A 19458-nucleotide genomic window follows, 5' to 3' on the forward strand; every position below is an offset into this window, starting at 1 on the left:
TAACTGTTTGAGGAACCTCCACACAGTTTTCCAGAGTGGCTGCACCAGTTCACATTCCCACCAACAGTGTAAGAGGGTTCCCTTTTCTCCACATCCTCTCCAACATTTGTTGTTTCCTGCCTTGTTAATTTGCCCCATTCTCACTGGTGTGAGGTGGTATCTCATTGTAGTTTTGATTTGTATTTCCCTGATGGCAAGTGATGCAGAGCATTTTCTCATGTGCATGTTGGCCATGTCTATGTCTTCCTCTGTGAGATTTCTGTTCATGTCTTTTGCCCATTTCATGATTGGATTGTTTGTTTCTTTGGTGTTGAGTTTAATAAGTTCTTTATAGATCTTGGAAACTAGCCCTTTATCTGATATGTCATTTGCAAATATCTTCTCCCATTCTGTAGGTTGTCTTTGAGTTTTGTTGACTGTATCCTTTGCTGTGCAAAAGCTTCTTATCTTGATGAAGTCCCAATAGTTCATTTTTGCTTTTGTTTCTTTTGCCTTCGTGGATGTATCTTGCAAGAAGTTACTATGGCCGAGTTCAAAAAGGGTGTTGCCTGTGTTCTTCTCTAGGATTTTGATGGAATCTTGTCTCACATTTAGATCTTTCATCCATTTTGAGTTTATCTTTGTGTATGGTGAAAGAGAGTGGTCTAGTTTCATTCTTCTGCATGTGGATGTCCAATTTTCCCAGCACCATTTATTGAAGAGACTGTCTTTCTTCCAATGGATAGTCTTTCCTCCTTTATCGAATATTAGTTGCCCATAAAGTTCAGGGTCCACTTCTGGATTCTCTATTCTGTTCCACTGATCTATGTGTCTGTTTTTGTGCCAGGACCACACTGTCTTGATGACCACAGCTTTGTAGTACAACCTGAAATCTGGCATTGTGATGCCCCCAGATATGGTTTTCTTTTTTAAAATTCCCCTGGCTATTCGGGGTCTTTTCTGATTCCACACAAATCTTAAAATAATTTGTTCTAACTCTCTGAAGAAAGTCCATGGTATTTTGATAGGGATTGCATTAAACGTGTATATTGCCCTGGGTAACATTGACATTTTCACAATATTAATTCTGCCAATCCATGAGCATGGAATATTTTTCCATCTCTTTGTGTCTTCCTCAATTTCTTTCAGAAGTGTTCTATAATTTTGAGGGTATAGATCCTTTACATCTTTGGTGAGGTTTATTCCTAGGTATCTTATGCTTTTGGGTGCAATTGTAAATGGGATTGACTCCTTAATTTCTCTTTCTTCAGTCTCATTGTTAGTGTATAGAAATGCCACTGACTTCTGGGCATTGATTTTGTATCCTGCCACGCTACCGAATTGCTGTATGAGTTCTAGCAATCTTGGGGTGGAGACTTTTGGGTTTTCTATGTAGAGTATCATGTCATCGGCGAAGAGGGAGAGTTTGACTTCTTCTTTGCCAATTTGAATGCCTTTAATGTCTTTTTGTTGTCTGATTGCTGAGGCTAGGACTTCCAGTACTATGTTGAACAGCAGTGGTGAGAGTGGACATCCCTGTCTTGTTCCTGATCTTAGGGGAAAGGCTCCCAGTGCTTCCCCATTGAGAATGATATTTGCTGTGGGCTTTTCATAGATGGCTTTTAAGATGTCGAGGAATGTTCCCTCTATCCCTACACTCTGAAGAGTTTTGATCAGGAATGGATGCTGTATTTTGTCAAATGCTTTCTCTGCATCCAATGAGAGGATCATATGGTTCTTGGTTTTTCTCTTGCTGATATGATGAATCACATTAATTGTTTTACGGGTGTTGAACCAGCCTTGTGTCCCAGGGATAAATCCTACTTGGTCATGGTGAATAATTTTCTTAATGTACTGTTGGATCCTATTGGCCAGTATCTTGTTGAGAATTTTTGCATCCATGTTCATCAGGGATATTGGTCTGTAATTCTCCTTTTTGGCGGGGTCTTTGTCTGGCTTTGGAATTAAGGTGATGCTGGCTTCATAGAACGAATTTGGAAGTACTCCATCTCTTTCTATCTTTCCAAACAGCTTTAGGAGAATAGGTATGGTTTCTTCTTTAAACGTTTGATAAAATTCTCCTGGGAAGCCATCTGGCCCTGGACTCTTGTGTCTTGGGAGGTTTTTGATGACTGCTTCAATTTCCTCCCTGGTTATTGGCCTGTTCAGGTTTTCTATTTCTTCCTATTCCAGTTTTGGTAGTTTGTGGCTTTCCAGGAATGCGTCCATTTCTTCTAGATTGCCTAATTTATTGGCGTATAGCTGTTCATAATATGTTTTTAAAATCGTTTGTATTTCCTTGGTGTTGGTAGTGATCTCTCCTTTCTCATTCATGATTTTATTAATTTGAGTCTTCTCTCTCTTCTTTTTAATAAGGCTGGCTAATGGTTTATCTATCTTATTAATTCTTTCAAAGAACCAACTCCTGGTTCTGTTGATCTGTTCCACAGTTCTTCTGGTCTCGATTTCGTTGAGTTCTGCTCGAATCTTTATTAACTCCCTTCTTCTCTTGGGTGTAGGATCTATTTGCTGTTTTTTCTCTAGCTCCTTTATGTGTAAGGTTAGCTTTTGTATTTGAGTTCTTTCCAGTTTTTGAATGGATGCTTGTATTGCGATGTATTTCCCCCTTAGGACTGCTTTTGCTGCATCCCAAAGATTTTGAACGGTTGTATCTTCATTCTCATTAGTTTCCATGAATCTTTTTAATTCTTCCTTAATTTCCTGGTTGACCCTTTTATCTTTTAGCAGGATGGTCCTTAACCTCCATGTGTTTGAGGTCCTTCCAAACTTCTTGTTGAGATTTAGTTCTAATTTCAAGGCATTATGGTCCGAGAATATGCAGGGGACAATCCCAATCTTTTGGTATCGGTTCAGACCCGATTTGTGACCCAATATGTGGTCTATTCTGGAGAAAGTTCCATGTGCGCTTGAGAAGAATGTGTATTCAGTTGAGTTTGGATGTAAAGTTCTGTAGATATCTGTGAAATCCATCTGGTCCAGTGTATCATTTAAAGCTCTCGTTTCTTTGGAGATGTTTTGCTTAGAAGACCTATCGAGTATAGAAAGAGCTAGATTGAAGTCACCAAGTATAAGTGTATTATTATCTAAGTATTTCTTCACTTTGGTTAATAATTGATTTATATATTTGGCAGCTCCCACATTCGGAGCATATATATTGAGGATTGTTAAGTCCTCTTGTTGAATAGATCCTTTAAGTATGATATAGTGTCCCTCTTCATCTCTCACTACAGTCTTTGGGGTAAATTTTAGTTTATCTGATATAAGGATGGCTACCCCTGCTTTCTTTTGAGGACCATTCGAATGGTAAATGGTTCTCCAACCTTTTATTTTCAGGCTGTAGGTGTCCTTCTGTCTAAAATGAGTCTCTTGTAGACAGCAAATAGATGGGTCCTGCTTTTTTATCCAGTCTGAAACCCTGCGCCTTTTGATGGGGTCATTAAGCCCGTTCACATTCAGAGTTACTATTGAGAGATATGAGTTTAGTGTCATCATGATATCTATTCAGTCTTTGTTTTTGTGGACTGTTCCACTGAACTTCTTCTTAAAGGGGAATTTTAAGAGTCCCCCTTAATATTTCTTGCAGAGCTGGTTTGGAGGTCACATATTCTTTTAGTTGCTGCCTGTCTTGGAAGCTCTTTATCTCTCCTTCCATTTTGAATGAGAGCCTTGCTGGATAAAGGATTCTTGGTTGCATGTTCTTCTCATTTAGGACCCTGAATATATCCTGCCAGCCCTTTCTGGCCTGCCAGGTCTCTGTGGAGAGGTCTGCTGTTACCCTAATACTCCTCCCCATAAAAGTCAGGGATTTCTTGTCTCTTGCTGCTTTAAGGATCTTCTCTTTATCTTTGGAATTTGCAAGCTTCACTATTAAATGTCGAGGTGTTGAACGGTTTTTATTGATTTTAGGGGGGGATCTCTCTATTTCCTGGATCTGAATGCCTGTTTCCCTTCCCAGATTAGGAAAGTTTTCAGCTAGAATTTGTTCAAATACATATTCTGGCCCTCTGTCCCTTTCGGCGCCCTCGGGAACCCCAATTAAACGTAGGTTTTTCTTCCTCAGGCTGTCGTTTATTTCCCTTAATCTATCTTCATGGTCTTTTAATTGTTTGTCTCTTTTTTCCTCAGTTTCCCTCTTTGCTATCAACTTGTCTTCTAGGTCACTCACTCGTTCTTCCACCTCGTTAACCCTCGTCGTTAGGACTTCTAGTTTGGATTGCATCTCATTCAATTGATTTTTAATTTCTGCCTGATTAGCTCTAAATTCTGCAGTCATGAAGTCTCTTGAGTCCTTTATACTTTTTTCTAGAGCCACCAGTAGCTGTATAATAGTGCTTCTGAATTGGCTTTCTGACATTGAATTGTAATCCAGATTTTGTAACTCTGTGGGAGAGAGGACTGTTTCTGATTCTTTCTTTTGAGGTGAGGTTTTCCTTCTAGTCATTTTGCTCAGTGCAGAGTGGCCAAAAGCAAGTTGTATTGGGAAAAAGAGAAAAAGAGAGGAGAGAAAGAAGGAAAGAAAAGAGAAAGAGAAAAAAAAAAGGGAAGAAAAAGAAAGAAAAAAAAAACGAAAAAAAAAAAAGAAGAAGAAGAAAAAGAGAAAGAAAATGAAAGGAGAAAAAAAGGGGGTGGGGGAAGGAAACAAATCAAAAAGCAAAACAAAACAAAAACAAAAACAAACAAACAAAAAAAGAACCACCGGGGAGTATCTTCTGATTCTGTGTACTTTAAGTCCCTTGGCTTCTCCTGGAAGTTGTCCGTCTAGCTGGTGTTCTGGGGGAGGGGCCTGTTGTGCTGATTTTCAGGTGTTAGCACTTGGGGGAGCTGCTCTGCCCCCTGCCTGGTGCAGGGCTCAGTGGGGGTTGTTTACCCCGTGAGACCCCAGGAGCAACAGCCCTAGTGGCGGGGCCAGCTCTGCAGCCCTGGAGTCAGCTCCGGCAGGAACTCCGTCTGCAGGGCCTGGAGGCTCCGGGGCGGGGCCGCTGATCTGCTCAGCTGGGGCAGGAGCGGCCTTGCTGTCCTGGGCCCTCCCGGCCTCTGCCTGTCCCGGGGGAGGCCGGATCCTGGGCTGTGTCCCGGCGCCCTGTGCTCCGGAGCCTGCGATGTTGGATTCGCGCTCCCCGGCCGCGCAACCCCCTCCGCGGAGCCGCCCCCGAGCCCCTCCGAGCTGCTCCTGGAACCGCGCAGCCCCCTCCGCACGGAGCCTCTTCCTCTGCCCGAGCCCCTCCGAGCTGCTCCCGGGGCCGCGCAGCCCCCTCCGCGGAGCCGCCGCCCGAGCCCCTCCAGCTGCTCCGGGTCCCGCCGGGTTGTATCTTCATTCTCATTAGTTTCCATGAATCTTTTTAATTCTTCCTTAATTTCCCGCCGGGTCCCCCGTGCGCGCTGCAGCCCTTGGGGAGCTCGGCGCACTCTCCTGGGTGCGCAGTTGCTGTTACTGTCCCCGGGAGCCCGAGGGCATCCCCGCCCTCCTGGGTCCTGCTCCACCTCCCTGCGAGCCCCTTTCCCCCGGGAAGGTCGGTGCAGCTCCTGCGTCTCCGGGACGGGGCTCTCCTGTCCTGGGGACACTCGCCCCGGCCTTAGCCCGGCTCCTCGCGGGGCCCCTCTATGGGTAACCTGTTAGCAGTGAAATGAAATCATCTAGCATATGGTTTATGGAGAAGGAACATACATGTAAACAAACATACTGAATGTCAGAGTATCCTCATTTTAGCACACACACATTTCCAAAATGCATGGAGAATGATAATAAAAAAATGAAATTCATATGATAAATTAAGAAATACAAATTTCTCATTGCAGATAAAAGCAGTTTTGCAAGATTTCTTTTAATTTGATTTGTTAATTCTACAAAAGCTAGCCATTCCTGTATTTTTCAACAAATATAAATATCTCTTCGCTATAGTCACAAGGTATTTCAAAGTATTTATTAGTGGTACATTTGGTAATTGTGTTGGGGAAAAGAGAGGAATATAAGTTGGGGCGCTATTTTTTACATGGATGATTTTTTTCCCCCAGAATATCATATTACTTTACTTATCCACATTTGAAACCAAGGAATTTTTTTTCACTTTTATCAATTCAATTCATATAATATTATTTCTGTGCATATATACAGTTTCTTCTTCCAAGTTTGCCTACATGGGTTTATAAAACAGATATAAGCAGATATTACACAAAAGGAAAAGCCCAAGAAGACAGTTTTTCCCATAACTACTTTTATCAAAAGGGAACTCTGAAGATGCAATAAAGAAAATAACCCTGGGTGGGAAGGAGTATATGGGTTTCTTTGGAAGGGTTTTTTGTTTTTCCTAAAAGAACCGGGATTTTAAAAGACTTTGTTTCATTTCAAAATAATAGAAAATTCTCAACATGTCAGCATCACTGCATCCTTGAAGACATTGGCCCACAGTAAAGAAAAAAGGGTAGCATTATTCCAGAAGATAATTTTAATTGAAAGAAATAATAAGCAGAGTGTTGTTGACCTAGCAGCGTATAGCCTTCAGGACAGAAAAAAATCTGCATACACTCTTTTACTAATGTCTGAATTTTGCTTAAAAGGACTATCTATTGGATGAAGACATTCTGATTGTTTTAAGCATTTTTTTGTTCCGTATTGAGCATTTATATATGTTCTCTACTAGCTTTTAAAACCCACGGATAACTAAGTATCTTGATTATTCAGTTTCATGTGACTGATAATTTCTGGAAAGCTTAAAGGATTAGGTATAAATCAGTCAAGATTATAACCCTAATATAGAAGGATTGTATGAGGATTTTATCCTTAAAAATAAATGGAATGGAAAGTATTCCAGAGAAGTATTATTGGCTTATTCAATCAAGATTGACATGATGGTTAATTTTTTTAATCTATCTTATGAAATAAATAGTTTCTTTTTTTTTCTGATTTCCTTGCATTCTTTTTAAATTTCCAATATTCAGAGCTTTCTTGGAGAAGTAACAAAGAACTCAAAGTTTGCCAGTGTCTGCCATAAAGACAAGACAATGTTGATAAAAAAAAAAAAAAAAGCACTTGATCAAAAAGCAGTGTGAGGCTCTCCAGTCAGGGAGTCATGACCAGTAAAGTCATCATCAAAACTGATAGAAATAGAATACAAAAAGGAGAAAAAGAGATTAGAACCAGAAGAGAGTCAGGGATAGAAATCCAGAAAGAGCTGATTGGATTAATTTATCAGATTCAACGATAATTAAGATTTGAACTCCACTTCTTTGGCATAGTCCACTTATCCAACTCCAATTCCAATAGAACATTTTTTTTTTTATCATTTGTTCAAAGGCTTAATTTTTGGGGGGTAGTTGAGGTTTACAACAAAATTAAGAGAAGGTATAAATATTTCTTGTATATCCCCTGCCCCCATACAAGTGTAGCTACCCCAAGCAGCAGCAGCCCTCTTCAGAATGGCACTTTGTTTTGCTTTGCTTTGTGGTGGTTTTTTTTCGTTGGTTTGGTTTTTGTTTGTTTGTTTGTTTGTTTGTTTTTACCAAGGATGAACCTACATTAACACATTATCACTCACAGTTCCCAGTTTGCATTACAGTTAACGTTTGGTGGTGTACATCCTATGGGTTTAGACAAATGTATAATGATATATATTTATCATTATAATATTTTATAGTATGTAAATATAGTATTTCCACAGCCCTAAAAATCCTCTGTGCTCTACCCATTTATCTTTATTCCTTCCCCTATTCCTGGAAACCACTGAACTTATTGTCTGCATGGTTTTGCCTTTTTAGAATGTTGCTTCGCTGCAATCATACGGTAGGTAGCCTTTTCAGTTTAGCTTCATTCCTCAGTAATATGCATGCAAATTCGCTCCATTTCTTCTCATGTCTTGACAACTCAACAACTCATTTCTCTTTAGCAATGAAGAATATTTTATTGTTGGATTACCACAATATCTTTTTCCTTTTACCCACTGGACATCCTGGTTGCTTCCAAGTTTTGGCAATTATGGATAAAAATGTGTATGGATGCCCATCTGTATGCAGGTTTTTTTTTGTGAAGATAAATTTTTAAATCCTATGGGTGTTTATTAAGGAGCACAGCACCAGGTTGCATGGCAAGAGTATGTTTAGTTTTTAAGAAACCACCAAAATGTCTTCCAAAGTGGCTGGGAAGTTTTGTATTTCACTAGTAATGTATAAGAGTTCCTGTTCCACATCGTTGCCAGTTTTGGTGTCCTCAGTGTTCTGGATTTTGGCCACTCTAAAAGGTGTGCAGTGGTATCTCATTGTATTTCCCTGATGATTCACGATGTGGAACATCTTTTTATATGTTTATTTGTCATCTCTATATTATCTTTAGTGAGGCGTCTGTTAAAGTCTTTGGCCCATTTTTAGATTTGGTTGTTTTCTTATTGCATTTTAATAGTTTCTGCTATTTTTGGAGATTCTTTTCCCAAGCCTATGGCCTGTCTTTGCATTCTCTTGTTAGTGTCTTTCCCAGGGCAGAAATTTTACATTTTAATGAAATCTAGCTTATCAAGTATTTCTTTAATAGACTGAGTCTGGGATGCCTGGGTGGCTCAGTGGTTGAGCATCTGCCATAGGCTCAGGGAGTGATCCCAGGGTCCTGGAATTGAGTCCCACATCGGGCTCCCCGCAGAGAGCCTGCTTCTCCCTCTGCCTCTGTCTCTGCCTCTCTTTATGTCTCTCATGAATAAATTAAATAAAATATTTTTAAAAAATAGATTAGGTCTTTGGTGTGTCTCTAACAAGTATTCCCATACCCAAGGTCACCTATGTTTTCTCCTATATTATCATTTAGGAGTTTTAAAGTTTTGTGTTTTATATTTTGGTTTCTGATTGATTTTGAGTTAATTCTTTTGTGGAGGGTCTAAGTTTTGTGTCAAGATTTATTTGTATGTTGATGTTCAGTTGTCTTGGTACCATTTGTTGAAGAAACTCTCTTTGTTCCATTGTGTTGCCTTTAGACCTTTGTCAACGACCAGTTGATTATATTTATGGGGGTCCTTTCCTGAGCTCTCTGTTCTGTTCCATTCATTTCTTTGTTCTTTTTTCAATACCACATTGTACTTGCCAGTATTTTGATTAGAATTGCATTGAATCTGTATCTCAAATAGGAAAGAACTGGCATCTTGACAATATTGGGTTCTCCCATCCATGAACATAAGATATGTCTCCATTTATTTAGTTCTTTGATTTTGCTCATCAGAGTTCCATAGTTTGCCTCATGTAGATATTGAAGATATTTTGTTAGACTTATACCTAAGTATTGCATTTTTAGGGAAGGAGCTAGTATAAATGGTATTGTGTTTTTATTTTTGAATTCTACTGGATCATTTATATATATTGGAAAGAAATAAAATTTTGTATATTAACCTTGTATCTTGCAAACTTACTCTAATCACTTATTCTAGTTTATTAATGGATTATTTTGAATTTTCTATGTGGACGATCATGTCATCTATGAACAAAAACAGTTTTATGTCTTCCTTCCCAATGTGTATGTTTTATCTTATTTTCTAGTAAATGTATGTCCTCTTTCTGCTTTTCAGTTAGCCTTGCAGATCTATCAGTTTTTGTCGTATATAGTTTGATGCCTGTTGTTATGCACATACATGTTGAGTATTGTTTATGTCTTCTTGGAGAACTGACTCTACTGTCATTATATAATGCCATTCTTCATTTTTCATACCTTTCCTTGCTTTGAAGTCTGCTTTGTCTGAAATTAATATAGCTGCTTCTGCTTTCTTTTGTTTAGTGCTAAAATGGTTTATTTTTTTCCATCCATTTACTTTTAATTCATATATTTCTTAATTTTTTGTGGGTTTCTTGGAGACAACATACAGTTGAGTGGTGTTTTTGTACCCTCTCTGGTAATTTGTCTTTTAACTGGCATTTTTAAATCATTGGCATTCAAAATAATTATTTATATATTTGATTTATATCCACCATATTTGTTTCTGTTTTCTATTTGTTTCCCTTGTACTCTTCTCATTTTTGTTTTCTAGACTTTTTCTTCTTTTGTGGTTTTACCTGAGCATTTTATTTGATTCCTATATGATTCCTTTCTTACCATGCCAGTTATACTTCCTTAGTTCCTTTTTTTAGTGGTGGCCCTAGTCTTTGCAATATGCATTTACAACTAATCCAAGTCCACTTTCAAATAATATTAACATACTTCCAATAGTGTGAGCACTTTATAATAACTAAATAATCCTAATTCTTTCCTCTCTTTCCTTGTATCATTGCATCATTCATTTTACTTACATACCAGCAGACATAAGTGTATATAGATACATATATGTATAAAATCAAATACGTTATTTTTAATTTCAAAATACATTCAGTACTTTCATTTATGTTATAGTGCTTTTTTATCTTTTGTATTTCTTTTTGGTTCTTTCTTAAGATTTCCATATCTCTGCTTCCATTGTCCATCTTGCATGCTGTCCATATTATCCATTTGTGCCCTTAGCATATTAATCATAGCTGTTTTAAATTCTCGGTCGATAATTGCAACATCCTGTGATGTCTGGTTCTGATGCTTGCTCTGTCTCTTCAAATTGATTGTACTTTTTTGATTCTTGGTATGCCTGTAATTTTTCTTGATAACTGGGCATGACATACCAGATAAAAGGAACTATTGTACAAAGGCCTTTACTAATGTGGTGATGAGATGTAAGGGGAGGAGAAGCATTTCATAGTCTGATAATTAGGCCTCCTTCTTTTAGTAAGCCTATGCCTGGGGACTGTGAACTTCACATGTGTGTTTCCTTATGTGGAACAGAATATTTAGGGCTGGACTTAGGGTATTTCCCTTTTCCTATATGGAATACCAGAATTGGCTGGAATTGAGTATTTCCCTTCACTAGATCATCATGTAGGTCTCATAATACGTTAAAGGATTAGGCTCTAGTTAATCAGTTTCTTCTGAGGTCAGGCCTTGTTAAGAAGAACACGGTGCTCTGATGTACCTCAAAATGAATCCTTTTTCTCCTCCCCCTTGTCAGAAGCCTGGCGGGCTTTTTCTCTGATGTTTATTGTGAATCTGGTTCAGCTCCTGGAGTTAAATCTCATGATACTCTGGGGGCCCCATATGATTGGATCCTCTGGAGTTTTTAACTCTCAGAGTTGTTAGTACTGATAGCATTTTCCATTCAATCTATTTTAAGAATTTTGGGAAAACATCTGAGAAGTGGGGATTAAAAACCGTACCTCTACTCTGTAGACATGTAAACATCTATTCGTCTAATTATTACTCATATCAGGAGTATAAGTCTATAACCAAAATCTGCCCCACTGCCTATTTCTTAAATTGTAGTAAAATACATATAACATAAAATCGCCATCCTAACTGTATTTAAGTATTGTTTGGCAGCATTAGGTACATTCACATGTTGTGTTGTTAATATCATGATCAACCACCCACAACACTTTTCATCTTGGAAAACTGAAACTCTGTACCTGTTAAACAATAACTCCCATTCTCCCTATCTCAAAGCCTTAGCAATCACCACTAAACTTTCTGAATCTATTTATTTGACTACCTTATATGAATTAAATCATATAGTATTTGTCTCAGTGATGTACTTATTTCATTGCAAAATGTCCTTAGGGTTCACATATGTTGTAGTATGCATCAGAATATTCTTCTTTTGTAAAGAGGAATAATATTTCATTTTATATATGTATATGTTTTATTCATTTATTTATCCATCAGTGGAAACTTGGGTTACTCCCACATTCTGGCAATTGTAAATAATGCTGCTCTAAGTATGGGTGTACACATACTGGTTTGAGTTTCTGCTTTCAATTCTTTCAGGTGTATGCTTAGAAGTAGGAACACTGCCTCATATGTTAATTCTATTTTTAATTATTTAACGAACTCATATGTTATATATATGAAAGTATCCTTTGATGCTAGATTGCTATACTTAAATTCTAAGGTAATCACTAAAATAACAAAATGAACAGTTATAGCTACTGAACCAGCAAAAGAGATATAACAAAAGTATAAAAAGTACAAAAATGGCAGATAAGGAAAAAAGGAGAAAAAAATACAGATGAGAAAGAGAAAACAAAAAATGATAATAATTTTTAAAAATGATAATAATTAAACCTAACTATGCCACTAATTATATTAAATGTGGGCAGTCTAATAGCAGAGGATCCAAACACATGAAGCAAAAACTGGTAGAACTGGATAAAGAAATAAAAGAATTCACAGTTATAGTCCATGATTTCAATTTCTGTCTCCTAATAAATGACAAAAGGACAGAAAGAAAATAAATAAGAATATAGAAGGCCTGAAAAATACTATCGACCATAGCGTCAGAATGTGAAATGCTTGGCAATAATTCTGAAAATGATGTGCAAGGCATGCAAACTGAAGAACTAGAATCATGGAAGAGAGAAATTAGACAGTAAATAGAGGGATATACCATATTCATAGGTTGGAAGACTCAGATTGCTGAGATGCTAATTCTCTCCAGTCGAGCTATAGATTCAACACAATTCCAATTAAAATCCCAGCAAATGTTTTTAGTAGAAATTTACAAGCTGATTTTAAAATTCATACGGAAAAGGATGCAGAAAGTCTCAATATTTTGTAAAGGGAACAAATCTGGACTCCTATCCAGAATATAATGAATTCTCATAACTCAGTAAGTAAACATGCTGCAATAAAAAATGGGAAAAACATTTAAAGGGGCACTTAACACAAGAAAATATAAGAATGACAAGCATAGGAAAAAATGTCCAGTGTTGTAATAATTAGGGGAATGCCATTAAAGCCACAAGGAGATACTGCTGCATACCCATTAGATGACTAACCATAACAAATGCTGATGAAGATATGAAGAATTAGAACTTTCATACGCTTCCTACTATGAATGCAGGATTGTACAACTAAATCATGGAACAGTTAGCATTTAAACATACACCTATTATGTGGTCTTGCCTTCTATTTCTAAGTATTTACCAAGAGTAAGTAAAAACATATGCTCATACGAAGATTTGAACATGAAGAGTTCCTGGTTGGTGCAGTTGGTTGAGCTCCAGACTCTTGGTTTCAGCTCAAGTTGACCCCAGGGTTCTGAGACCGAGCCCTGTGCTGGGCTACACATTCAACGCAAAGTCTACTGGAGATTTTCTCTCCCTCTGCCCACTCACCTGCTCTCTCACTCTCTCTCTCTCTCTCAAGTAAATAAATAAATACATAAATACATAAATCTTAAACTTTCAACATGAATGTTCATGACAAATTTTTTGCAATACCTAAAAATTAGATATGAAGGATTAACTGGTGAATAAATTCACAAATTGATACATTAGAACAATACTCAAATGCAAAAGAATGGTCTGTTGATACATACAACAACATGAATGAAAGTCAAAATACTCATGCTGAGTAGAATAAGCCAAACTAAAAAAAATAGTACATACTATATGATTATATTGATATAAAAATTTAGAAAATGCAAACTAATCTATAATGATAAAAAGTGCATCAATGCATGAATGGAGCTAGAGTGTATTATGCTAAGTGAAATAAGCCAGAGAAAGACAAATACCATATTATCTTACTCAGATGAATATTTGGGAAGGGAGAAAAGAAAAAGAAAAGAGAGGGGCACCTGGGTGGCTCAGTCAGTTAAGCATTTGCCTTCAGCTCAGGTCACGATCCCAGGGTCCTGTGATCAGCCCATGGGCTCTATGCTCAGTGGGGAGTCTACATCTCCCTCTGCCTCTCTCCCTGGCTTCTGCTCTCTCTCACTCACTCTCTCTCTCTCTCTCCCAAATAAATAAATGAAATCTTAAAAAAGAGAGAGAGAGAGAGAGAGAGAGAGAGAGGGAGGGAAACAAGCCACAGATGACTCTTAATGATAGAGAACAAACTGAGAGTTGATAGAAGGAGGTGGAGGGGGATGGGCTAGGTGAGTGATGGGTATTAAAAAGAGTGATGAGCACTGGATGTTGTATGTAAGTGATGAATCACTGAGTTGTACTCCAGAAAGCAATATTGCACTGTATGTTAACTAATTTAATAGCTAATTTAAATAAATAAAAATTTAGATAAAAACCAAACAAACAAAATGATGTATTACCTAATGGTCATCGAACTAGACCATAGGGGAGTTCAAACGGGTATGGCAATGTGTGGTAGGTGTTAAAGGGCCTATATTTAGGATGCATACTGCTTGGCGTGTTTGTTACTTGCTCTCTGTATAAATTTGGAAGATTCTTAAACCTCCCTGCATTGTAATTTCTTGATCTCTAAAATGGGAATAATAATTATCTCTAGTTCAAAGGGTTGTGAGGAGTAAATGAGTTGATCGATATAGAATATATATGCCATGCAGTAACATGTTTGAATAAACACAACAGACGTTTGCAATTATTAAAAAAAAAAAAAAGTACATCAATGCATAGGAAGGGATCCAGACAGCGAGAGGAGGAGGGGGGAGGAAGTAAACTAATTATAAAGGTACATGAAGAACCTATGAGGAGTGATAGCTATCTATTTGGAATTTGGTGATGATTTCACTGGTGTGTCCATAACACCAATGTTTTTCATTCTATTTAATTATACTCCCAAGTAATTGAAGAAAAGAAAAGAACAATGGGATGACTGATTAGTTAACTCTTGAGTCCTAGAAGATTTTTACTGCTATATTACAAAAGTATGATCATTACATTTTATAGACATGTGATATTAATTTTAGCTACTGTCTTGTTTGATAACATATATATTTGTTCCATTCTTTAAGAACATGTACCTCTATTCTATCTTGATTGTTTCTAATTTACCAGACTTTTACCTTATGTGAAGGGAATCCTCTGACCCTTTTGTCTCGTCATGTCCCAAATTTCATCTCATTTATTTAGTTTGCACAGGCTTTATTACATTTTGATTTTCCTGCATTAAGCTGGAAGAAAATATTTTGTTCAATGAATAGCTTTAGTACAAGTGAAAGTGATAAAAAATGTTCTCTAAATAATTTCTGAGAGAGGTCATTGTGACCAGAGGATGATTGTATTCTCAATGATTATTCAGCCTGCACCATGTGGCATTAGCCATATACTAGAAGGAAGCAGATTGTTTCTGCTTGCTTCTTGACATTGGAATGGTCTGACATTTGACATCTTGCCATTTAATTGTCAAAAAAATTCTCAGCTGGAAAATTTGTCTTTTAACATTTTATTGACCCTCTGAGACCTGAAGTTAAATATAATGATTTATTTTCTGATTTTGCTTCTTTCTGTTCAAACTGGTTCTGTCTCTCCTGGAGAAACATTAGCATTTCTTCTATTTTTTTTTCTTTAAATATGTACCAGGTAAATATAATTTTATTTTTAACAAGTGTAGTAGAGATGTCAGTTGAAATTATTATGAATAATGAATTTGTATATGACTCTAAAAGCCAGAGTGTGTTATAGGAAAGAAAAGGACTTTATAATTGGCCTTTAATTTCAAAATATTATCAAAACTATTTTTACTATCACTACATTGAGTGGATATTTGAGGAGTTTGAATATTATTTTGAACATAGAATTCTTTGTTTAAAAAGATTTTATTTTATTCATGATAGACATAGGAAGAGAGGGGGAGAGGCAGAGACACAGGCAGAGGGAGAAGCAGGCTCCATGCAGGGAGCCTGACGTGGGACTCGATCCCAGGGCTCTAGAATCATGCCCTGGGCCAAAGGCAGGCACTAAACTGCTGGGCCACCCAGGGATCCCCAAATTCTTTTTTTTTTTTTTGAACGTAGAATTCTTCAACAGAAAAAAAAATCCTACAGGTAAGTCTATATGTATGTTGAAATTTATCCTTTTCATAATATTTTGGGTAGCTACTATTAAAAGTCTATTCTGTGCAAGTCAACTAGTCTAAGCTCATTTAATCCTTACAAGATTCTTGAATAGAAACTCATTTCAAAGTAGGGTGGAAAGTAAGAAAACTTCTTGGTCAAGTTGCTTCATAGGTTCACAAAATATAAACATAAGTTGTAGAATTAATAACTTTCATACAAAGCATTTCAATAATATATTCCAATAAGTTATGACTTGATCCATCAATTCCACTTCTGGGTATTTATCCAAAGGGAATAAAAATCATTGATTTGAAAAGACAGCTGCATTTCCGTGTTCATTATGGCATTATTTACAACAGCTGAGACATGAACACAATGTAAGTGTCCCATCGATGGATGAACGGATAAAGAAAACATGATTTTATATATACACACATATAGATGACATATATATAATATATACATGATATCTACATGATATATAATATATATAAACATGATATATACGTGATCATAATATATGTGTGTGTATAATATTTATTATTAACTTATATGAAATTTTAAGACCTCACTCTAAAAACTTCTTATAACCAATACTACTTGTTCTAATCCCCTTCCAGCTTGGAATTAATTAAACCTTCAAGGTTACTTGGAAATCACATGTAGATGATGGATGACCATGCATTGTCTCAATAACTGCATTGAATGGGACAACACCACGAACCCTGAAGTACACCTAGTACTGTGATGAGAAGAAATGAACTTCTTCTTTTTTTTTTTAAGAAATGAACTTCTATTCTATCTGACCCACTATATATTTTTCAATCTATTTCAAGTAGCAGTTATCCTATCACACAAAGCCAGCACAGTAATTGACAAAAAAAATTGTCCTAACTAAATATTTTAGAGTGAATAAAAACCTATTTTACTCCAGGAGACACCATTATACATGAAAATTAAAATCCATGGACATTCCTACTTATAGTTATGAATATAAGAAGAGTGACATATTTGGTAGTATTCCTTAAAATTGTTCTAAAATTTCTAAGAAATGTCATTAAGGAAAAAAAAGTTAAATATGTAGTTACTGGAAAGAAAAAATAACATAGGTGCATGATATTATAACTTAGAAAACACAATGGAAGAAAAATAATAAAAATAAACGGTTTAACTTTTAAAAATAAATAATAAAATGATAGTTCCACAAATATTACATCTAATCAGAACAGTATTTGCACTAAGAAATAAAAATGTTAAACACTTAAGTATAAGCTTTAATAAGAATATATCTTGAAAGTTTTGGAAAATCGTATCTAGGGCATATTTTAATATGTATCATAATTTTATCAAATCATATATTAAAAGATAATTGAAAAAAAACCCTAAAGAACCCAAACTGTAATGAAGTCAGAGATGCATCGAATTCCTATATGAGAGGACTGATCACTATAATAATGCTTATTTTCCACAAATCAATTTTTAAAGTAAATGCAGTTGGTGTCAAGTCAGCCTGCATAACAATTTTGAGTATCAAGGTGACGTAAAAAATAAAATGGAATAAAGTATAAGTAAGATGGAGAACCTAATGGAGCTTCTAATTTAGTAGAAAGCAACGTATTTATTTCTCTACTTTGTGTAAAAAAAAAAAAAACATGAAAATTCTTATATGGGTATTTAAAATTACTTATTACTCTGCAGTAAAGCTCCTGACAACCAAAGCAGCAGCACTTATGTAGAAACACGTACAGGTGCACACGGTCTGGGATATGACATGAAAGAATGAAGTGTGTAGGGACATGTTGCGGAAAGGAAGCTGAGAGTTACTTTCCACAGAGATATTAAGTAGAATGCATCTATTTTATCCTAAAAAGCACTCAAGGTCTGGCTTTGTAAAGATGTTTAAGTCTGCCCTTTGAGAGTTTTGCAGTGATGAGGAATGCCTTGGCTATAAAGAAAACTAGAGGAAGTAAAATGCCAAGTCATTTAATCTGATTGATATTAAATAATTCATCAAGAATTTGTGTTAAGGTAGGTATTACTTTCCCAAAACTTTAAAGATGAGTTAATTTGTAAACCTATATTTAAAACCCTAGAGTTTGGGCAGCCCAAGTGGCTCAGCAGTTTAGCACTACCTTTGGCCCAAGGTGTGATCCCGGGGTCCTGGGATCGAGTCCCACGTCGGGCTCCCTTCATGGAGCCTGCTTCTCCCTCTGCCTGTGTCTCTGTCTCTGTCTCTGTCTCTCTCTCTCGTAAATAAATAAAATCTTAAAAAATAATAATAATAAAAATCCTAGTATTTACATTAAAAGAATCATTCACATTTCCCAGGATGTCCAACTGCAGTCCTAGTAGGTAAAAGAACAAGTGAACGTCTGGTTGTAAGGTGGAACGGGAGAAAGGGGGAAGAGTCTGCTAAATGAGCTATAGCTCTATCCACTCTGAGAAGAAATAAAAAGGAGCACTATTCTTTGATTCCTGGTAAGATATGTTAATAACCCAATAAATGGTATAGCTCAGAAAACTACTGAAAACGACTGATGCTAAAAGTGCAAATCAGCCCTACAGGACCCTTTTGGAACCATTTCTTGGTCTTGGTGAGGGTTTATGGGTGTGTATGTGGCCCCATTTGCAATCCCAGGATCTTGCCAACGGAGCAGCTATAAAAGATAGCATCAGGCAAGAGAAAAAAATGTTCCTTGTATCCCATGTAAAGGTTTTAAAACGGTTCTTCCTGTGTCACCCCACAGATGGAGAAATTGCACAGGTAAACTCTACTGAGCCATTCAGTAAATTCTACTGAACCACTCTAATTACCATTTAATGATGACTCTTACAACCGAATTCAACCAAGATGAGCAATACCATCTGCATGATAGCTGGAGAGAAATTTTGGTTGTGGATCCATTTCCTTTATTTGCTGGAATAAAAACCCTTTCGTTGAGAGGACTCCACTAAAGATTCAGTCTGGAGCACTTCCAATAATCATACTTTCCTGGGCACCCTGATTTTTTTTTTTTTTCTGTATAACATTTACTATTTTCTGTTCTCTGTGTCATTTCTTATGGATGCATTCACAGTCACTTTCTTATATGAAATAAAAGTTGGTGTAATAAAACAGATCTCAGAGAGTCATTTTTAACATGTGGCTGTTTTAGATATGGTCCTGGCTGCTTTGAAGCTCTTGGATGGAGTCCCCATCATGAATTCTCTTAGCGTCAATCCCCCCCGTTGACGGAATGAGAGCTGCCCACCTCTCACGGTGCTGTTGGAAGGGCCTATTGGGATGCCTGTTAGGAAGTCGCTTGGTTAATCAGAACGTGCTGCATGAGTACAAGTAAGGAGTGATACACTGGGTGGTGAGTTTGTCCATGTGACCTTGAGCCTGTGCCTCTCGGTGGTCCCCCCGCTGCTTGTGTTCATCCACCCATTAGCCTCTGGAGTCTCCTGCCTGGGGCGGCCTATTATTGTTGCAGGCTCTGTTTCTTCTCTCATCAGCTTTGAGACACTTGGCTCCAAGTGGCAATTGCCTGCTCCAGTGGTCTGCCAAAAGATGCCATTTCCCAGCACTCGGTGTCTACGCAGGCCTGTTTGAAACTCTCCCACAGCAAATCTTAAGAATGCTGCATCAATCTTCCCTGCCGATGGTGGTTGCACTTCAGTC

The 19458-nt window shown here is 37.1% G+C and overlaps 1 long non-coding RNA gene across 3 annotated transcripts in view; it reads left to right on the top strand.

Annotated features, from left to right (window-relative positions):
- LOC112652223 (uncharacterized) overlaps positions 1–18892 on the top strand; it is a 248027-nt gene extending 229135 nt beyond the window's left edge. For all 3 annotated transcript variants that reach the window (XR_007401654.1, XR_004814537.2, XR_004814547.2), the window contains one exon: positions 18545–18892. This is a non-coding gene — a long non-coding RNA (uncharacterized LOC112652223). The remainder of the gene's footprint in view (positions 1–18544) is intronic.
- Positions 18893–19458: the final 566 nt, after the last annotated feature.

This window comes from Canis lupus, chromosome 13, assembly GCF_003254725.2.
Source record: "Canis lupus dingo isolate Sandy chromosome 13, ASM325472v2, whole genome shotgun sequence".
Lineage (NCBI taxonomy): Eukaryota > Metazoa > Chordata > Mammalia > Carnivora > Canidae > Canis > Canis lupus.